This window comes from Panthera tigris, chromosome A3, assembly GCF_018350195.1.
Source record: "Panthera tigris isolate Pti1 chromosome A3, P.tigris_Pti1_mat1.1, whole genome shotgun sequence".
Lineage (NCBI taxonomy): Eukaryota > Metazoa > Chordata > Mammalia > Carnivora > Felidae > Panthera > Panthera tigris.
This window is the reverse complement of record NC_056662.1, coordinates 55627912-55649233: the sequence shown is the minus strand read 5'-3', so window position 1 is coordinate 55649233 and position 21322 is coordinate 55627912. Positions and strand designations below refer to the sequence as shown.

The following is a 21322-nucleotide window of genomic DNA, read 5'->3' as shown; positions in this document are numbered from 1 at the left end:
TAGCAGGTGTATTTATATGTCCTTTAATAGATGAATGGTTAAACATTTGTCAGAATCATTAGAATTTAGCTCAGATTCTTTTTATCTTTCTCTAGCTGCCAGGCCCGGGAGGGAGACCATCGTATATTTACATGTTAAAGTGGGACAAAGGTAAACAAAACACAGGTCTTAACCGTCTAAGAAATTAGAGGAGGCAACAGGATTTATCCTTAATGGAGCTCCCCAAGCAAAACCGTATCTAACGTGTTTGTAAACATAGTGAGTCATCCTTGAACAGTAACTTCACATGCCTAAATTGATCACGACACTTGAGCTTTCTTGTCAATAACCAATCCTAACTGCTTTCTCTGCTTCAGGTGTCTGTCCTATTCTATGGTTCTCATCACTGAAACCACCAGAGGACCTTTTGAAATATACAGAAATTCAGGCTCCACCAAAGGAGGTTCTGACTTAGCCTTGGATGGGTCTTGTGCCTCAGTGCATTGAAAGGGTCTCCTGGGGGTTCTATTGTACAGCCAGGGTTGAGAACCATTGCTCTGGAGTGAAGAATGATCTTCCTGGAATGAAACCGTGGTTCCGTTTCTTGCTTGTATGGTGCACACAATGACTTCTCAGCACCCCTCTGGGTCCTAGCCTGGGATACATGACATATGCCTTTCTGTGGATTTCTGGGAGTGCAGATGCCCTCTTCTGGGCATCTACTAAATCCAAATCAGAAGACTTTAAGAGCTCCATGGATAGTGCCCACCCTGGCTAAGAACCACTGATAATAGAATGCAAAGTCCGAATTGCTTTAATATATCTTTCAAGACCTCCCCAGAAACTGACTCAAGCCTTCCACAGTCACTGTCTTGTATGCTTGCCAATGTTGCACCTTATGAAACCAGTTGTATTTCTCGAAACCAAAACCCTCTCTTCCCTGGATTCCAACAGTAGCTCACCCTCCTTGTTTCCCTCTGCCAGGCCATGCCTTTTCTGCCTCATCTGCAGCCTCCTATTCCTCTGAAAAGGAAGCAAATAAATACGCAAGGCTCTTAGTCACAGTTTGCCATCCAGTGTGCAATTTGACCGAATTGTTTTCACAACTTGATGCTTTGGTACGTGCCCCACTCTCTCTAAGACTATCTTCTCTCCCCCAACCTTTTCCAACGTTTTAAAAATTCCTATTTATGGTTTAAAATGCAATTCACTTTCCTTCTTCTCTATAAAGTCGGTAGCAAAGTTGGGCACACCCTCCGTTATGTAGTTACGGTACAAGCCTTGTTAAAGAGTCTTTTATAAGTGATCCCCTATTTCCCTGTCTCCACCCAGTGAACAGTGAAATCCACAGGATAGAAGGAAGGAAGGGGCCTTATTGAACATTGTGACTGGGAGAATTAGTATTTGTTAAGTGACTGAATTTAACAAGTACTATCGTGGGCCCACTGTGCATACGAGTTCATGCTATTTAGATGAATTCAGTTATGCTATCTAACTTGTTTTGCTGTTGCAAGATGCGATCCTATTTTTCTCATGTTTTAAAGGGAAAAAGCATTTATTCACAGATTTCTTCTCAAAGGTGTAGGAGAGTTAACTAGAAGAATGGCTATCGGGTTTGTTTAAATCCTTAGAAACCTTCGAGGGGGGCCCGGGTGGCTAATTCGGTTGAGACCCCAACTCTTGATTCCAGCTCAGGTCGTGATCCCAGGGTCATGGGATTGAGCCCCACATCAGGATCCATGCTGAGTGTGGAGCCTGCTTAAGATTCTCTCTCCTCCCCCCGCCCTGTTCTGAGTGCAATCTCTCTCTCTCTCTTTCTCTAAAATAAATAAATAAATAAATAAATAAATAAATAGAAATAAATCACCTTCAAAAAAGGCAAAACTACAAATTGATAGGAGATGCCAAACAAGGTTAATCCAGTGTGGGGGAAATGAAATAGTTACTATCAGAATCATTGGATATGTTGAAAATAGAAGTCTGGAGCTTTGTTGTTTGGGGCTTCACCGGTCTGAACAAATTTCTAAGCATTCTTTTGGCTGAGTCTAGTTAACATTAAAAGTCCAACTGTCATTCGGCTACAAGGGAAGTGTGAGAATCGCAGCGTTGGGACACCTGGGTGGCTCAGTCAGATGGGCGTCTGACTTCAGCTCAGGTCATGATCTCTCAGTTCGTGAGTTCAAGTCCCTGTGTTGGGGTCTGTGCTAACAGCTCAGAGCCCGGAGCCTGCTTAAGATTTTTGTGTCTCCCTCTCTCTCTCTGCCCCTGCTGTGCTCTTGTTCTGTCTCTCTCTCTCTCTCTCTAAAAAAAAAAAAAGAAAAGAAAAAAGAAAGAAAAAAAAAAGAAAAGAAAGAAAGAAAGAAAAAGAAAAAGAATCACAACATTGACTCAGCACTATAATTTTAAAATCCAGAGGTAGTAGTTCACATATTTATTGCTGTAAGGAATGAAGAACCCCGCAGGAGGATTCCAGGCTTAAAGACAAAAGGAAATAAGCACTGGCCTTGAGGGAAATAAAAGTTGTATCGGGAGTTAATAATGATGACAAAAATACTCCAGGTAATATCTGAAAATCCTGGGGAGTCACACTGAAAATAATTCTTCTTCACCAAACAACAGGAGATTGTAAGCGCTCCTAGAGAATGATGACCATAATACCACCACCACCAACAACAACAACTACTACAACAACAACAAGAAGAACAACAACAGCAATAACAACCGACTTACCCCTGTAGGAGAAAATAAAGGTATACAAATTTCTCAGATTCAAACATAAAAGACTGTATACCAAACAAGAACAAGTTTAAAGGATCTAGATGTATCCCAGTTTTATAGACCAGCTGTATTAGATAAAAAGAAGGGGTAGATGTCTTCTTTACTCAGCAATTGTTTGGTTGGTTTGCTAATTGCACGGTCCTTCACTAGGAGCTATGAGTGCTTCAGACAAATAAACATCATTCTTGCCCTCAAGGGGCGTGAAGCACAGACCACAGGCAAGATGCCCAGATACAAACAAATTGATGTGTGGTCAGAGAGTCTGTAACTCTTTCAGACAAAGGCTTGTTAAGGTCACTATTCTTTGGACAAGGGAATGTGAGTGGGGAGAGGACAGATTAAGTAAAAAGAATGCAGGAAGATTAAGTACGGAGGGTCTTTGGGGAAGGGCGGCTATATTGGCCTCATTATGGATAGGGGTTCAAGATGAGGCTGGAAAAGAGGATAAAACCTTCAAAGACAGCCATGTAGCTTACAAATTTGTTTACAGTAGTCTGTTGGGAAGTCTGGGTTCTGGTCAGGAGAATGACAATGACGGAATCAGAGGTATTTGGTGGTGGTAGGGGCGGGGAATTAATCTGATAAATGTGTGTAGAACAGACCAGAACAGTCAAAAGTTGGCCACTAACCAGAGCAGAAAGAAGGCTGTTGTAACAGTGCACAAGTTACTTAATTGGGACTTGGATTAATGACGGCACTGCCAAGTCAGATGGCCAGAGAGATGCCTCCCAGGTCGATCAAGAGGGAAGGAAAAATTAAAGAGATAAACTTTGAGCATATGTAATCTGAGGGAAAGGCAGAGCACTGACGTGAGCTGTGTGGGAGGGAGAGAGGAACCTTCAGGCAACAGCAGAGTTGAGGGAAAATGTTTAGTTTTTACTCTAAACATGTCAGTGAAAGTTGGTCCCTTGCCACAAAGAGGTAAAGAAGCCAGTTAAAAGACAGTGATGGAAGGAAAGAAGGAAAGGAATTAAGGGAATAATCTACAAGAGGCAGAAAAAAAAAATAAAATCAAAATTCAGGTGGTTCACATTGACTTGGGGAGAGGGAGGATGCTTCTTTCTACACGACAGAAGAAAGGGAGGAGACGGTGCACAAAGACGGACCTTAGGCATTTAAATGACCCCGATGTAATAAAACAATTGAGCTCTTGTAACTTAAGGCTATAGCTATAGATTTGCAGGATTTTAAAAATAAGAGACCAGAAGGAAATAGACTTTCGAATTGAAAAGAAAGAAAGAGAGAGAGAAAATGATGTCTTCATCTCGTGCAGTTTCCTTTGTCAAATGCTACAGATGTTAAAAACATACTAGGGGCGCCTGGGTGGCTCAGTCGGTTAAGCTTCTGACTTCAGCTCAGGTCATGATCTCGCGGTCTGTGAGTTCGAGCCCCACGTCAGGCTCTGGGCTGTCAGTCCAGAGCCTGGAGCCTGCTTCGGGTTTTGTGTCTCCCTCTCTCTGTGCCCCTCCCCCACTCACGTTCTGTCTGTCTCTATCAAAAAATGAATAAACGTTAAAAAAAAATTTTTTTTAAATATATGGGCACCATGGATGTCAGCGTGGGACCGAGTAAGGTAAATGAGCTGAGTTCATTGCACTTCCAGATCTCTAACAGACATGTGAAAATGTAGGGTGAGCACACTTCCAGTTATTGAAGTGACCGAATTGTAATTCTGAGGACAAAAAAAATAACAAAGTTATAAGGAAAGATGTGTGTCACCATCCTTATCTACGTATTTTCAAATCCAAAGAAGCTAAACGTGTTGATAGAGACAACAACAAATAAGTGACTCCGAGAATTCTCGAATCGGAAATACGCAGAGGTCATTTACTTCACTCACTGCAGAAATGCACTCATAATACTGCTAATAAATGAGTGCCCAGCAGTGGTCTGAGTGATTTAGAATATGGGAAGCTCACTCACTGTATTTCTAGAAACAGCATTCTAGTTGGAAGTAGAAGTTTCCTTTACCCATTTACTTGGAATCTTCCAGTCATTTCTGGAGTAAGGTGGAATAATACATCAGCAGATAGTTGAAGAAGATAGTTGTGCCTCATCCCCTAGTGTCCTAATCTCCATGCTACATGTCCCTCCACCCAGTCCTCTTAGTGAGAGGACCTTCACCAACTCAACACTCTCCCCAGATGAGCTCAAATCAGTCTTCTTTCAATATGGAGGGGGACCCCACCATTTTGATGGACACAGGCTTCAGCCAGCTTGCTCCCCACCTTGATCCTGTCTCTATTTCTACAATGTCAGCCTGCAGTTTTAATGGGCTCATTGTTGACTCATCTGGTATGGAGAGACTATCCAAACATTCCGTGGGCTCCCTTGTATGTTGCACCTTCTCTTTCAGTTAGGTTGGGGGCTTGCAACTAGGTTGGGTGAAAGGATTCTGAACAACAGTGAAGTGTGTCACTTCCTGGCTGAAGTAATGAAGAGCCAACGTTGTCCCGTCTTCTCTCTCTTCCACCCTAGTGGCCACCTTAGAGGTCTCATGTTCAAAATGGACAAGGGCCACCTGACTCACGTGACCAACTGATTATTTTATTGCTAAGCTACTGGTATTGAGGGAGTGATTTGCCTATATATATATTTTTGAAAATATGTATTTGCTTTTTATGCACACTGCAACCTATCTTGATCATGATCAAAAATACCCACACCATTTTTCATATGAACTTCTTCGGAGCTTGATCTTCTTCCTTTTTTTTCTGTTTTAACTTGATTGACATCTTATCCCCATCTTTGAGACAACAAGGAAAGAGATACTATGTTTTCTGTGTAAGGGTTCCCATGTACATTACATGACACATCTATAGATCCACTTCCTGGAGCCTCCTTTCCTTGCTTTCTTACACTCACATCGAATCCATCAACAAACTGCTTATTCGAACTTCAAACTCCATCTCAGTTCCATTCACATCTCTTTTACAAATCACAATCCCCTCCTGCACCGCTTACTAACTGACCCCTCTTGTTCCAGGCTCGCTCTTTCTTCCTAAGCAATCTCTTCAAAGGAAACAACCATGTTTCAGAAACGTAAATCAACGGATCCTGCCTGACACTCACCAGTGGTCTCTGTGAGGATTTGATAGAAAGATGTGGAAAGAGGAGAAAAAAAAAAATAAAAGTCCTAATGCAAAATTAACAGGAAGCATTTCACCTGTCTCTCTAAACTTGAAGGCAGGAGCTGTGATCTTCATGGAAAAGGTGTCCTGTAGAACTCACCCCAAAGATAGCAGTAGGCAGGCTGCCCTGAGAAGATATGGTACTTAGAGTACTTAGAGAAAACCACTGACAGACCTAAGTGTCAAAAGGAACCCAACATGGGGCACCTGAGTGGCTCAGTCTGTTGACTGCCCAACTCTTGATTTCAGCTCAGGTCATGATCCCATGGTTCCTGGGATTGAAACCCCCATCAGGTTCTGTTTGGGATTCTCTCTCTCTCTCTCTCTCTCTCTCTCTCTCTCTGTCCCTCCTGCTCTCTCTCTCTCTTTCTCAAAATAAATAAATAAACATTAAAAATGAATTAATTGAAGGAATATGTGGACACAAAAGAACGGTGGTCATTTGCAGTAAGGGTACATATGCTGAGAAGGTGGCTATAGACAGGAAGCTGGCAATAGTGATCAAAATAGGAAAAAATAAAAACACTGAAACTGCAAGAATTAGTGAGGTACGTGGAGAAATACAGTATTTCACTGCATGAGGTGGTGAGAAACAAAACAGCGTAATTTGGTAAACAAATGTGTTATTTTGTAGTGTCTCTACAGTTCATCCACATGCTTAGCTATCACTGCTCTTAAAATATGCCTACCAAGATTTAAAAAAAAATTTAGTGTTCATTTATTTTTGAGAGAGAGAGTGAGGAAGGGGCAGAAAGAGAGGAAGACAGAGGATGCGAAGTGGGCTCCGTGCTGACAGCAGAGAGCTCGATGCGGGGCTCGAACACACAAACCATGAGATGGTGACCTGTGCCAGAGTCGAAGACTTAACCAACTGAGCCACCCAGGCGCCTCCCCGTCTCCAAGATTTTTTTTGAGAAATTATGGGCATTGAAGAGGGCACTTGTTGGGATGAGTTTTGGGTGTTGTAGGGAACCCAATTTGACAATAAATTATATTTTTAAAAATAATTAAAAAAAAAGAAAAATTATTTTGTCATCTTATTTCCCCTCCTCTTAAGGAATTTGAATATAAGATGTTTCCAAACTTGTCCTGTTTCAAAATGATTCAGATATTAATTAGCTCCACTGACACCACTTCCTCGACACCACTAGTCAATTTTCTACGGAAGTTTGCGGATCGTTCATAGCTCTTCATAGAAAAATACACTAGCAGTAATTTTGAACAAAGGGGTGATGGCTAATCTTAACCTTTTGATCCCACAGTAGCTGAGGAATTGAGAATCTTCATAAGATTGTTCCTGAAAACCTTGGTAAATTTTTAGGTTAAACCTTGTTGACGGGCGTTGTTTTTAACTCAGTGGTACATTTTATTTCACTCTGCTGGTGCTAACACCCTCCTTTCCAGTGGGTTCCACTCTGAATGCCATGGTGGCACCAGCCCTGTCCTGGACCATGACTTAAACCAAGAGAACTCGCTTTATATCTTCAGTGCTTCGCCTTTAACAACGAACTTCATCCTCAACTAAGCAATGGCCTTGTCTGGAATTTGCTAATTCCCTGCATTACAAATAGTTTTGCACAGGTCTATCCATCTATCTCCCCATCTTCTCTCTCCTGAGTTTCTGGTATTCTTGAATATTATGTTCAGAGCCTGGTCGTTACTATAGATTGAATATATTGTAATAATTGTAGTAAGAGTAATAACGATATAGTACTAGTTCATACCTACTGAGGACTTTTAGGCCCATAAGGCTTTTTATTACCTTGGGAAAACAAAGTACTGAATAAGGCAGGGCCAAGGTTAATAGTTCACTTATAATAATATCAAGCTGTTGGAACTATTTTTCTGTAAAGCTCTTGGCTTTCCCCTCGTGCTTACAAGTTGACTGCTGCAGCCCGAAGCATCCAGTCTTCAGACAACACCTCCAAAGTTAAGAAGGAAGAAAGAGAACTTCGTCTAGATATATCTTATCTCTTTATCAAAAGGGGAACAAATCTTCCCAGAATCCCCGACGGACTTCTCTCAGGCCCCCATCAGCCATAATGAAATCATGTGTCCATCTCTTAACCAACGTGGGCAGAGGGTAACGGGATTGCTACAGTTGACCTGGTCCTATCGAGTCTCATCCCCTGACACTGGGAGAAGAGCCCACTTTCCCTGAGTACTTCATTCCTCAAAACCTGAACAAAATCTGATTCTCTTAGCTGGAGATATTGAGAGGAAGCTCCTGGCAGAGTATTATTTGCCCCAGGTAGAGCCCATTAGTGTTCTCAATTGAATAAATGAGGAAACGGAGTCTTAGGGGACTTAAATCACCAGCTCAAGGTCAAATAGTAAGCATGTGGCAGAGATAGGACTTGAACCCAGTCTAGTTCAAATAACTTCAGAGCCCTCTCTCATCAAGCAAGCTGCTCTGGTTCTCAGTGAGTATGAAGCATGCCAACAATTTCAAGATAAAACCAGCACTTTTTTATTTCTAATCCTCCCCTGAAGAAATATTCTAGATCTTCCCTGAAGGCCTGAATTAGAGAAAGAGAAGAGCCATGGCACAAGGTCCTTGCAGCTTCCCTCAGTGTGTGGGAAAATGGAGTGGCACCTGCAGAGAGTGAGGCCAGCAGACAGGAGGGGCAGGGGAGGACCTCTCTGCCATACCCAGTAAAGAAGGAACACTCAGGCTCCAAACGGCCCCAGGGTCCCTTGATATGGCTCTGGAAGCAGTGAGATGTGGGTGAAAGTGCAAATAGAGTTCATAGGGCCATAGTATCTCTTGGAGGGCTTGCACTATAAGAAGGAAACAAATGTTCCGCATCAGCTCCCATGAAGCATCAGGTTCATGCAGTCAGCGGTAGTCAAGTGCCATCAACCTGCTCCCCTCCCATCCATGTGGCGGTGGTCTGTACCTTAATAATCTCTAATTCCTACAGAAGAAAAGACTTCAGATTCCCCTGGACAAATGTATCTATGCGTCTTGGCCATTCAAGACTTCTTACCACCTTATCCCTTCCCCAAGTGGCTTTCTTTCTAAGAATCAACTTGTAAGAATGGACCAATTCACATGAGTAGCCCCTAAGCTGATTTTGCCTAGCCCCTACCTGTTTATGTTTTCTTATTATATTTTCTACAACCAGATGAGCCATGTTGCTTCTCTGCTCACAATAGTTTTATTTATCCATGAACACGTTCAATGGATGCGGCTAGTTCCATCATCTAACCATTTGCATGTGTGGGCGCACACCCATACACACATTCACACACACACACATAGGTTAGACTTTAGAGTGTACCACACATCAAAATAAGTCATGGGGTTGAAAGGTACAGAATAGGACATATGGTCAATGGTACTGTAATAGCGTTGGATAGTGACAGACGGCGGCTACCCTATGGCGAGCACCGCGTGACATATAGATGTGTCTGATCACTATGTTGTACACCTGAAACTAAGGTGAGATTATGTCAACTACACTCCAATGAATAAATAAACATAAATAAATAAATTACAAATGGATAAAAGTTTAAATGTGAGAAAAGAAAACAACGAATGTTCTAGAAAGAAAGAAATGCAAAGTTTATGTCATACTTTTCAAGGGGTGCCTCGGTGGCTCAGTGGTTAGGCATCCAACTTTGGCACAGGTCATGGTCTCGTGGCTCGTGATCTCGAGCACCTCATCAGGGTCTGCGCTGACAGCTCAGAGCCTAGAGCCTATTTCAGATTCTGTGTCTCCCTCTCTCTCTCGGTTCCCTCCCCCACTCATGATCTGTCTCCCTCTGTCTCTCAAAAAATGAATAAACGTTAAAAAAAAAAATTAAAAACAAGAGTCAGACACTTAACCGACTGAGCCACCCAGGCACCCCTGGTTATTAGTTTCAATATACGAAGAGCTCTCTTATGCCTTAGAAGAGATTAGCAGCACCAAGGAAAAGGGTAAAGATTTGGAACTAACGAATTCACAGAAAATAAGCAAATTTTCAATAAATACATATGGAAAGGGTCAGGATTTTTGTAATTAAATAAGCACTAGTTAAGATTAGGCATGAGTTTTTCAACCTCAAACTGAAAAATAAAAACCCCAATTATAACACCCACGTTGGTGAGGTATTATAGCTCTACTATAATGCAACTCTTCCAGCAATAAAACCATAAATTGGTGTAGCTTTTCCAAGTACGTAATTTGGCATACATTACACTAAAAAGTCTTAAATAAATAGATTGATATACCTTTTGATTTAATTATTTCACCTTTAGGACTTTCTCCCTAGGAAATTATTAGCTAAGATTCGCCTGCTGGATTTTTATTGCAGCATTGTTTAGGACAGGGAAATAAATAACCTAAATATTCATCAATAGACAGTTAAATTATTTATGGTACATAACATTAGTTGGAATGCACTGCAGCCATTTAAGGGGAAAGTAATAAAACGATTTAATTTTGTAGAAAATAGTTGCAATGTGTTGTTATTAACAAAATTGCATTCTTAAATACATTTTCAATGTATCTATGTTTATGCATATAAGCATGGTGAAAATGAAGAGTCTTTGCGTGTTTTTTTCCTTTTCTCCAAATTTTCTAGGATAAAAAAAAGGAATACTTTTGGACTAAAACAAATTTATCTTTATCTGATCTATCTTTCCAGGCTGGCTTTACATATGATCTTCATAAAATGTTCTCAGATTTCCCCAAAGGGGGCATTCCTTCTCATGAAGTCCTATAGCACTCATCGCCTAGGAAACTCATAAAATATTTATGAAAACCCACCTGTTTTGTATGTTTTGTTGTTGTTATTGTTCTCTGTACCTGATTCATCTTCCTTATTTTACCATCCGTTCCTAAAAGGTGAGAACTTGACCTTTGTGCTTCAGTATTCTCCATAAAATACTTTGCAATTAATATGTGTTCAGTAAACTAAACCATTATAACGAGGTCGTCTCCTTTCATAAAGCTTTCTGAAATATTGTGCGACAACGAATCCTGAAAATGCAAGAGCAAAAGCGATGATGTCCTTTTACCGCGCACCCTGTGACTCATACTGTCCAGTATCCAGGCCTCTGTATAGTTCCCGGCCATGTTGAGGGAGCTTGGCCATGTGACTTTTCTTGGCCAATGGGACATCAGCAAAGGCGATGCGCGCAAAGGCTTGATAAACACTGGTACAAACAATGAGGATTGCTTTCATGGGATACTACCACCATCATTTAAAATAATTCAACCTATCCAAATGAAGGGGCCGCAAGAAAAGAACGAGATTGCTCCAGTCAATAACTTCAACTAACTGCCAGGCATGTGAATGGGATCATCAGCCCCAGGCCAGACACCAGTTGAAAGTAGTTGATTAAGTAACCCATGGCCAAAGCCAGAACTGCCCAGCCAAACCCAAACCAAATACAGAATTATAAACAAATAAATGGTTGTTGTTTGAAGCCACTAGGGTTCGGAGCAGCTTATTATAGCTGACACACATCCCTATCATTACCTCCTATCCTGTCTGCTGCCCCAGCTGACCTACGTCCATGACAGGATATGCCTGATGGGTCACAACACTCTTTCACATTGAGTCCTGACCTGACGTCACAATCCTTTTCAACCAGGACCCTGGTCAGCCCTTTCCAATCATAGGAGCTGACACGGAAGTTCGAAACTTTGCAATTCCTGAATAAGATCACACTTTCTCTTATCTAAACTGAGACAGACAAGGTTTTGAATAAGATTGGAAGCCTAAGTGTCAGATAGTTCCAGCACTTAGTCTGAGTTACATTATTTTTTACGACCAAGGGAGCTCTGCTGCTAATTCATCTGTCCATAATTACACTGTCGGATGGATAGCAACACGTATGAGGCTTGCCTCCATTTTATGGGTGGACTGGTATATAATGACCTCTTACTCTTGTTTTCAGAAGGAAGGAAGGAAGGAAGGAAGGAAGGAAGGAAGGAAGGGACTGGGCAACAGTTGCCATTTCCTATGTATTGTGCACACCCTTCCTTCCGTGTAAGCAAAGAATTTAACATCAAAATCAGAAAGTCTCAGTGGAAGCCAGTATGGTGGTCCAACTTTACTTCAGGCGAATTTGGCCATCTGCGCCTCACTTTCCTCATCTGTAAATTGAAGACTGTTACATCTGTCCCTTACAGGGATCTTATCGTAACAAATGGGATAATATACACGAAAACATATTCTTCAGAGGAAACTAGCTATAATTATCATAATTTAAGAGAACACAGAAATCAACTTGTGTTTACCAAAGTGTGATACATCTTTCAGTTGTTGTCAATTGAATTCCTACCAGGTATGGGAATTTAAATTTTGTTTACAATGATTTCAATGAAACCCTCATTTAGCTATTTTAATATCGGTCCAGCTGTTTTAACAGCAGTAATTTCAGTTTGGGTAGAATCCTATTCAGATAAATTATATATGTATTGGAAACTCTAGTGTGTGTAATATTTCTCTGAGAAATCATTTTGTTTTATGCCCTAAAAGGAAAACTCTCTGAAGTCAACGATAGTCTGTAAAACAAAAGATGTATCGATAAAATTTTGCAAATGAAGTTGCCATCTCTAAAACTGGAACATGTCTGCTTTTTAGCTTGAATTAAAATTTTAACTGTTATGACAGGTAAACTTTTTGGTTAACTGTGACTTAACAGAAACTTTTTCTTACACCAAAAACAAATGTAACATCCGGGGTGATTGACAAATCTGATAATCAGTTGTAAATCACAGAAATTTTGTCGCCAAAAGGTATCTAACTGATCATTTTAAAATCCTCTGGTTTGCTCTGCAAACTAAAATATTGGGGGGGGGGTGGAAAGAAGAAAAGATCTCCAGGTCACTTCTTATTTTGCATGCTTAGTTTAATGCCTAAAGGCAGCAAAATAAAATAGAGTTGAGAAAATATATGTGTAGCTCAACCTCAACTTTCCCCTCTGTTTCTTCTCAGATCATTCTGTAGTTAAACCAATTTTCATATTCCTTTTTTATCCTGTGCAAATGTAGATCCCTGCTCATAAGTTTTGAAATCCAACCTGGATAGAAACTGTTTCATAGCAGCTTTCCTTTTTGGTATCGTTTGCCTCTTTCTTCTTCCTTAGTCTTCCCCAGCCCTGCAAGCATAGTTGGGCAAGACGTTAGTATTATTCATACTGTAGGGATGAAGCATTTGAAGCCTGGCAAGAGGACTTTGAATAAAAGAAAACCAGCAGAAGTAAACCCAACCATCTGGACATGTAGCCAAGGCATGGCCGGTTATTCTGGGCCACCTTCAAAAACATTGAGTAATGGAAACCTGGAGGGTCTCAAAATCCTTTTCCCAAAGTGGTGTGGTTAGCATGTGGGTTGTTGGGCCTTGCTGACACTACATTGAGTAGCATCAGCCCAGCCACAAAATGGCTTCCGTTTGGGTCAGGGGCAAAAGCTGTGCTCCAGGAGCTGTGGCACGTCTGAAATCTTCCCCAACTTATTGTGTCAAAGCCCCACCAGTCAGTTAGTGAGCTTTGTTTCCTGGCACTTATTCTCTGCAAGACTCGTCTTCTCTCCATGGTCTGGAATTGCTTAGTTAGGCTTTGGCGGTGGGGGAGTGGGGGCGGGGGGGGGGGCGCAGAGCCCCTTTTGAGAGCCACTGAAAGTGCCTACTTTTGTCCCCAGCCCACCGTCTGAAGCCCAGACACAGATCCAGCCCCCCCTTGAACTGGTGTGCACCTGCAATCTCTTAAGGTGCAAGGCTCATGCTGCTGGGCCTGAGCAAGTGGAATCACTTGGAGTAACTGAGTTGCTTTAAAAGGAAGGAGTAGGCATTTTATAACAAGTGAGGAAATCAAGACTAGCTGCTCTTTGCGATACTAGATTTGACCAGGTGAACGGGGGGAAGAAGGCTGAGAGAGGTAATCCAGCAGAAGCCATTGCCAGAAGAGCAGCACAAGGTGGGCGGGACAATGCCCGGACCGCAGTGTTCCTATGCCCAGGGATGAGCTCCCCTGTGTGTGTGTATGGGGGGGGGCGGGGGGAAGGGACAGTTCAGTTGACCACACCATGACTTGTCTGAGAATCTCCCCACAGCCCTGATCTGATTCCCTCCGATTAAGCTTCTCTGACACAATGAAGCTCAGGCAAAACTTCCCAAACCTGCAGCCTGGCTCCTGTTGAACAAAGTTACTCATTGCTTGGGAGTATTCATTTTTGAAACAAAATCAAGCCACGTGCTCACTGTTAAAAAGAGGGAAGTCTTATGGTCAGGAACAGGTTGCAGTGTGCAGAGACTATGATGCTGGAGATACAGAGACCGGGTGGAGAAGGAAAGGACATCATACAAAGTGGCCTTGTCAAAAGAAGGTGTTCATTCTTGGAAAGCTGCCAGTCAACAATGTTAAATGTCTGCCTCTAGGTTCACCCCTTGGCCCCCAAGAGTCGTGTTGAAAGCGTAAGGTGAGGCAGAAGAAAGAACCTGCATAATCACCAATTATCATCCCCAAAATACAACGTTTGTTTTCTTATATGGAAATTATTCAGTTAGTCTCCTAAAACCAAAGTAATAACTTTCTTTTGAGAGAGAGAGAGAGAGAGAGAGAGAGAGAGAGAGAGAGAATCCCAAGCATGCTCCATGCCCGACACTGGGCTTGACCTCAGGACTACGAGATCGTGATCTGAGCTGAAATCAAGAGTCGGATGTTCAACCAACTGAGTCAGGTAATAGGCTGAGGTAATACATTTTTAATGGAGAATTATTACAATACTTATAACTGTTCGCCACAAATAGGTCATTCTCTGTGATCCTGGTTATAAAAATCACTATGACACCATTCGGCAATAGAAACTGAGATTTGTGGTGATGACTCTTCCCTGGGCAAGGGCTTGTATGTGTGCCTGGAGGCTTGGCATAGGGTAATTCATCAAGGACGAGGAACATAAAACTATCCTAGGAGTTGGACCACCTGACGTATTTGAAAGGATTTAGACTCATGCCATCCTGAAGCTGGGACACCTGATCTAAAATGAGTACAAGGGACTGCATTATCATCTGGTCCATTTATGGAATGCATTCCATATTTGTAAATCTAAATCTTTGTCAGAAAGAAAATAAAGGAAGGCAAAATTAGAAAGAGAGAAAATAAATATGGTGGACTCCCCTGGATGCCCCAAGCCCAGCAAGGGGCTCCCTGGGTCTCTGGAAAGGAGCGCTGCAAAATCATCTTTCATCTCAGAGAAACTAGATCAACTCATCTCATCATGTAAGGGCTCCAGAGAGATACGAAAGGGAACTTTAAAGCGGATAGTTTTCATTCTTTTTGCCTGGGAAAGATCAATAAACCATACCTGAGAGTTATCGAAGTCCACATCCTGGTTCTGTGTCCTCTATGTATGTATAGCGTAAAACCCGGTACCAGCTTTCTGTCCTTTCCATTTTCTCGCTTTCTTCCACAGCCAGTGCCGATATCTCACATGTAGAGGTGGTTCTCATAAACCCTACTGATTGCCTCTGGCCTTCACGTCCCAAAATCCCAAGGGCCAAGGGCCGTAAGGTACAGCAGAAAATTAACTCCTCCAGCCTAATCTCACAATACGGAACACATACTCTTAAGGTTTCCTCAAATACATATTCGATGCAGCCCCACATACAATTTATACAAACTGTGTGATAAGCATCTGGTTCCTTGAAGACTCCCAACTCACTGGGTTGGAAATACAGAACTATTGTACGATTGTCATTTCCCGCTTCAACCATACCCTTGTCAAATTCTCCTTTTCTGATTCTGTAATTTTCTGGTCATTCTATTAAACGCTAGCCCAATCCGGTCCAGGATCAAAAGTCCGAACATGCCACCTGGTTCAAAGCATTCCCAATTTCTAGTCTAGATTTGTAGTTCTAGGAGTTTGGAGTGAGGAGGGAAGCAGTCCCTTTACTCTCTCCCTCTTCTGAGTGCGTCTCCCTCCAGGGTTGGGCGCATGGGACATCGGGAAAGATCTCTGGAGGTACTAAAGCCTGACATCTAGGTGAATAAGGTCCAGAAGCAGAGCATGGCACTTTGTGGGAACTGCACATTATTTCCTACGGCAGGAACACAGCATCCACACAAGGCACAAACCTCACACAGGAGGCACAGAGACATCGGCCAACCTCTCAGAGGCGAAACATAGTTGAATGGTAAAAACCTCATGAAGTTTTCCACATAAATATCGAAATGCGTCACGCTTCTATTTTTGTCTTCTGATGCTATAAAAATGTACTTTTTCCTAAGAGCAAGTTGAAAGCAGAGGAAAACTAGGAGACGTGGGTAAAATTGAGCTCATGAGAAGTTTTGTCTTCTCGATTGATTTTATCTATTTATGTGTATTTATTTATTTATTTATTTATTTATTTATGTATTTGAGTACAGTTGACACATCCTGTTACAGTTTCCGGTGTACGACCCAGTGATTCAACTTCTCTATATGTTACCCTGTGCTCACCACCAGTGCAGTTACCGTCGGTCACCAGTCGACACCACGAAGGTGTAATTGACGACACTCCCTTTCATCCCTACGACTTATCCATTCTATACCTGAAGCCCGTGCCTCCCACTCTCCTTACCAGTTTCGCTCCTCTCCCCGTCCCCTTCCCTCTTAACTGATTTTGGACGCAACCTCTTGCACATACGTTTCTGTTCGTGTTAATACTCGCAAAACCTTTCATTGCCTGATGCGCACAACTTCCTACGGATCTCCACTCGATCCGTATCTCAGGCACGATTGTTGGAGGTTTCTTCTTTTCTTAGTTCTATTACTCGACATTGTTTAAAACTGAAAGTGGGTGTTGTCTTATTTTTCCAGAAAGATCTCTCATAGTTCACCAGGGGCACCTGCTAATGCAGGTAGTGCAGAAACAACAGAGTATCTTACCAACATAGCCATCAATTCATGTGATGTGAAAATATAATTAGAGAACGAAGCATCTGCAAACCAGGATCCCATGCATGACCAGAATTATAAAAATGCATATGAAAGCTGGTAAAAAGTGCGTATCAAGGAAAATGTAATTTCAACATTGAAAAAATGTAAGGCAAATCTCAAGGTTTTAGAAAGATTTCTGTGCTTCCCAGTTTCAGCGATTAGCTTAGAGCATCATAAAGATTGTACGCACTGTTACCAAGCGGATTGTTCTCCCAACAAAAATTGACTTGTAAACAAGGCTTATTTACTGAATAAGGAGTTTCTGATTAGTAAACAGTTCTGGAAATTTTCGGAAATCATGAAAAGTAGGATGCATTTGAAACACTGTAATATTAAAACCAATACTACATAGTTATTGCTGACAAATAATCATCTGCTCAATTAAGTTATGGTCCGAAAGTAGACTTTGCTTGAAACTAACAGTTGTTTATTTCCTAGGAAACAGAATTTATGATCAAGAAGGCATGATACATAAATTTTGCGTAGCTATAGAGGCAGTTTTTGGTGTTGGTAGAACTTTTCATGATCGTTAAAGAGAAGTACTCCAAGGTGTGAGCTCCTAAATCATTTCTTCCCAAAATGGGCAAATTCAAACTGAAATTATTTTAACAATAAAGATTTAGAAATCTTAGGGCCTTGTGAATGAGATCAATATTTATTCAACGGGTTCACTAAACTAAGATTAGATTGTCTGAGATATATGCAGAATCATCAAAGACTATTTTAATTAAAAAGAAGCTCTTACGTTTCCACAGTGCTGACGACAGGACTGACAGCATCTTACACAATACAAAACTTATCTGTCATAAATCAAAATTAATATTATTAACATTGTGGCCAGGCTACATTAACATAAAGTGTGAGTAGAAATTTTAACGGGATTATAATGAATTATCGAGAGGAAAAGCCAAAAGTACGTTTACATGCTTTCAACATATCTTTCAGACTTTACAGTAATGATGCCTTATGAGGAAGTAAAAGACCACTAAAATGCTCTCAGACTGCTGATTATTTCTATGGCACTCTTAATAAATTTATGTGTACATATGCATGTATGAATGGGGGTAGGATTAACAAATATTTTTAAGGAAAGAGGAGAAATAACATGAAGGTTGCTTTGTACTTCTCCAAACACACAACACTGGGCGGTAGCTTATTAAGAATCATTAACTTTATCGTGGCACCTGGGTGGCTCAGTTAAGTGTCGGACTTTGGCTCAGGTCATGATCTCACAGTTCATGAGTTCGAGCACCGCGTCGGGCTCCGTGCTGACAGCTCAGAGCCTGGACCCTGGAGCCTGCTTCGGATTCCGTCTCACTAGCTCTCTGCCCCTCCCCTGCTCACGCTCTGTCTTTCAAAACTAAATTTAAAAAGTTAAAAAAATAACAAGAATCATTAACTTTATTCGTGTAATTGAACTAACACAGCTTATGGTTATGGCCCAAGTATTTCAGGCTCTGTGGATAGAATTTCTTTTTGTTTTCCTTTCTGTGTTCAAAAATGAGAAGCAATGTACCCTCTTCCTAATCTGATAAGAATAATAGACACAGCGAAATCATTTGGGAGTAGAGCAAAGAAATTACGCCAAAAATAATCTCTGAGAGTTTCAGAGTTGAACTGTTTCCCCTTCAGAAGGAAAGAGTTTCAAAGGAAAAATGTACCATGGTGGTGATTCCCCCTCCTACACCATCAGTAAAAGAGTAGAAATTTTAAAGGCTTTTGCCAAAGAGTGAAGGTGGCTTTCCTAAATTGAAATAAGTGGTTTTAGAAGATGAATTTGGCAAAAGGAAAAAAAAAATTAAAATACAGAATGAACCATTAAATGCGGCAATGGCTAAAACAACCACGAATTATATGCAGGTACAAATTTAGTGCAAATCCCAAGACTGGTTTTGCCTACATCTTGAAAAGCTCAACTTTGTCTGTGATTGGTGATTCAGTTGGTTGTGGCTATTTGTTTATTCAGGGTGCCCTTCATATGCGTGTTTCTCTTGCCTCTGAATTTCCAGATACTGCATTGGATGAGACAATGAAGGCAATGCATTTTCTATTTTGTACTTCTTAAAAATATACTGAGCTTGGAAGAGAAAATAGACACGGTGGCCGGGCAGTGATGTTGGTGGAAAAGAACTGCTTTGTGAGCGTACGAACCCACATACTGAGTAGCCCCAGAGGACTTCACGACGTTATAGAAAGGTTACCCCCACACCTTGCTGCACCATCAGAGATTACTGATGATGCTGTACTAATGGAATCTTCCCTCGAGCAATTTTGTCTCATGTTCATCCATTCTCACACTTTAAATTTCAAGCTTTAATTCACGGCCTAGAAGTGTTTTGAGTTGACCATGTGGTTCACGGTCTTGTTGGCATGGCCAGAGGCATAATAACATGATAGTGAGGGAAATGTCTTCATATCATTCCAAGAAAATACCATGTGAAAAGTGGGACCTGGCATTACCTTTAAAGCTTCTCACTGGCTTGATTAATTTATCCTCCTAGAGAGACCCATCACTGTGACTGGCAACCAATCAAATCCCCTCCCAAACCTTAGAGTCCTATACTGCTTACGAAGATGGCAAAAGAAAACATTTAGAGCCGGAGGGGTGAGCACGAATACACTCCAGGAGTGTGTGTTTATATATAAATAAGGAAGGTATGTGTGGTTAGGTTAAAAAATAAATGTATGTTAGGGGAGCCTGGGTGGCTCAGCCGGTTAAGCGTCTGACTGCAGCTCAGGTCAGGATCTCACGATCCGCAAGTTCAAGCCCCACGTCAGGCTCTGTGCTGACAGAGACTTCATTTTTCGTTCTCCAATACATTCCCGGTACCCGGATGAGTGCCTGGTGTCCAACAGGCTCTCAAAACATATGTCTGGAATGGCTGACGGGCATAGACACGTCATATGTGGAATGGGTGAGGCGAATACAGTCAGGTAATTTGGACTGGAATCGTTCAGGTGAAGTGGCCCTCTGGCTGTCGGGAGGGAAGGGAGAGGCGAAGGTTGGTGGGAAAGTTAGGGAGAAGGTATTTGAAACGGTAGGACATGACATAGGGAAGCAGAAAGAGTGAGTGGAAAGGGAGGACAGTACACGTAGGACGACTCTCTGCCCGGAATATTGAGAAACAGTCTAAGGCGTAAAAAGTGGTGGGAGGCCTGGGTGGCTCAGTTGGTTAAGCCTCTGTACTCTGTGTCGGCTCAGGTCATGATCTCGCAGTTTGGAAGTTCGAGCCCTGCATCCAGCTCTGGGCTGCTGGTGCGGAGCCTGCTTTGGAGTCTCTCTCTCCTTCACTCTCTGCCCCTGCCACACTTTTGCCGTCTCTGTCTGTCCCAAAATATATAAATAAACTCAAAAAAAATAATAATAAATGAATAAACAAAGCATAATAAGTGGAGTCTTAGGGGGAAAGAGAACTTAAAAGCACAAAAAAAGCCATTTAAATTTCATTTATTAACAATCTAAGTATCAGTGAAAGATCGGAGAGAGGAACTAACTTGGTTTTTTACAACCATCAAAAAAGACAGTACCTTTGATATAGAAATATCTTGAGAAAGGACTTAGAGTAGCTAAGCAGAAGGTAGTTTCGCCAGTCTGAGAGCGAAAATGTTTTGGACGTGGAGAGAGGATTTGTTTCAAAAATTTTATACAGAAAAAAACCAGGCATGGTTAGTGTGAGAATGGATTTAAAAGATAGTCATTCACTCACTTAATCATAGCTATTGAACAGGTATGATGGGATATAGCAGCAAAGAAAGCGGAAAAAAAAATGTCATCTTCATTTACTTTTCAATTCATGGGCAACAACAAGAAACCAAAATATATATATATATATATATATATATATATATATATATAGGTATGCCTATATATATATAGGTATACCTATATATATATATATATATATATATATATATATAGGTATGTGTGTGTGTGTATATATATATATATATATATACCTATATATATATACATATATATACATATATGTATACATATATACATATATGTATACCTATATATATACACCTATATATACATATATATACCTATATATATACATATATATAATAATTAAATTAAATTAAATTAATAAACAAGGGAACCATGCAGAAGTTCATAAGGTTCTGTGCAGTGTACAGAGAGAGGAATAATGGTGTGGAGTCAGGGCAGAGGAGGTTAAGAAACTGTTGTTGTATTTTTTGGCAGGTGCTCAGGGAAGTCCTCATCAAGAAGGTCACATTTAAGACTTGAAGGAGGTGCTAAAGTCATTTATGTTCTAGAAGGATAGACATGCCATCATACTTGCAAAGAATTTAAGTGGCATAAACACGTGGGGACAAATAGAGTTTATAACTCTTGTTTTAAAAACTGATTTTGGGGGAGGCACCTGGGTGGCTCAGTCCGTTGGGCGTCCGACTTCGGCTCAGGTCATGATCTCGCAGTTACTGAGTTCGAGCCCCGCATCGGGCTCTGTGCTGACAGCTCGGAACCTGGAGCCTGCTTCCGATTCTGCC

General features: G+C 41.3%; 1 long non-coding RNA gene across 1 annotated transcript; it reads right to left on the bottom strand.

Annotated features, from left to right (window-relative positions):
• Window positions 1-822: 822 nt before the first annotated feature.
• LOC122237010 lies at window positions 823-11412 on the bottom strand. Its single transcript, XR_006215206.1, has 3 exons — window positions 11361-11412; window positions 10646-10858; window positions 823-1002 (listed from the first exon to the last, which is right to left on the bottom strand). It is a non-coding gene; the product is annotated as an uncharacterized LOC122237010 (long non-coding RNA).
• Between the last annotated feature and the right edge of the window lie 9910 nt (window positions 11413-21322).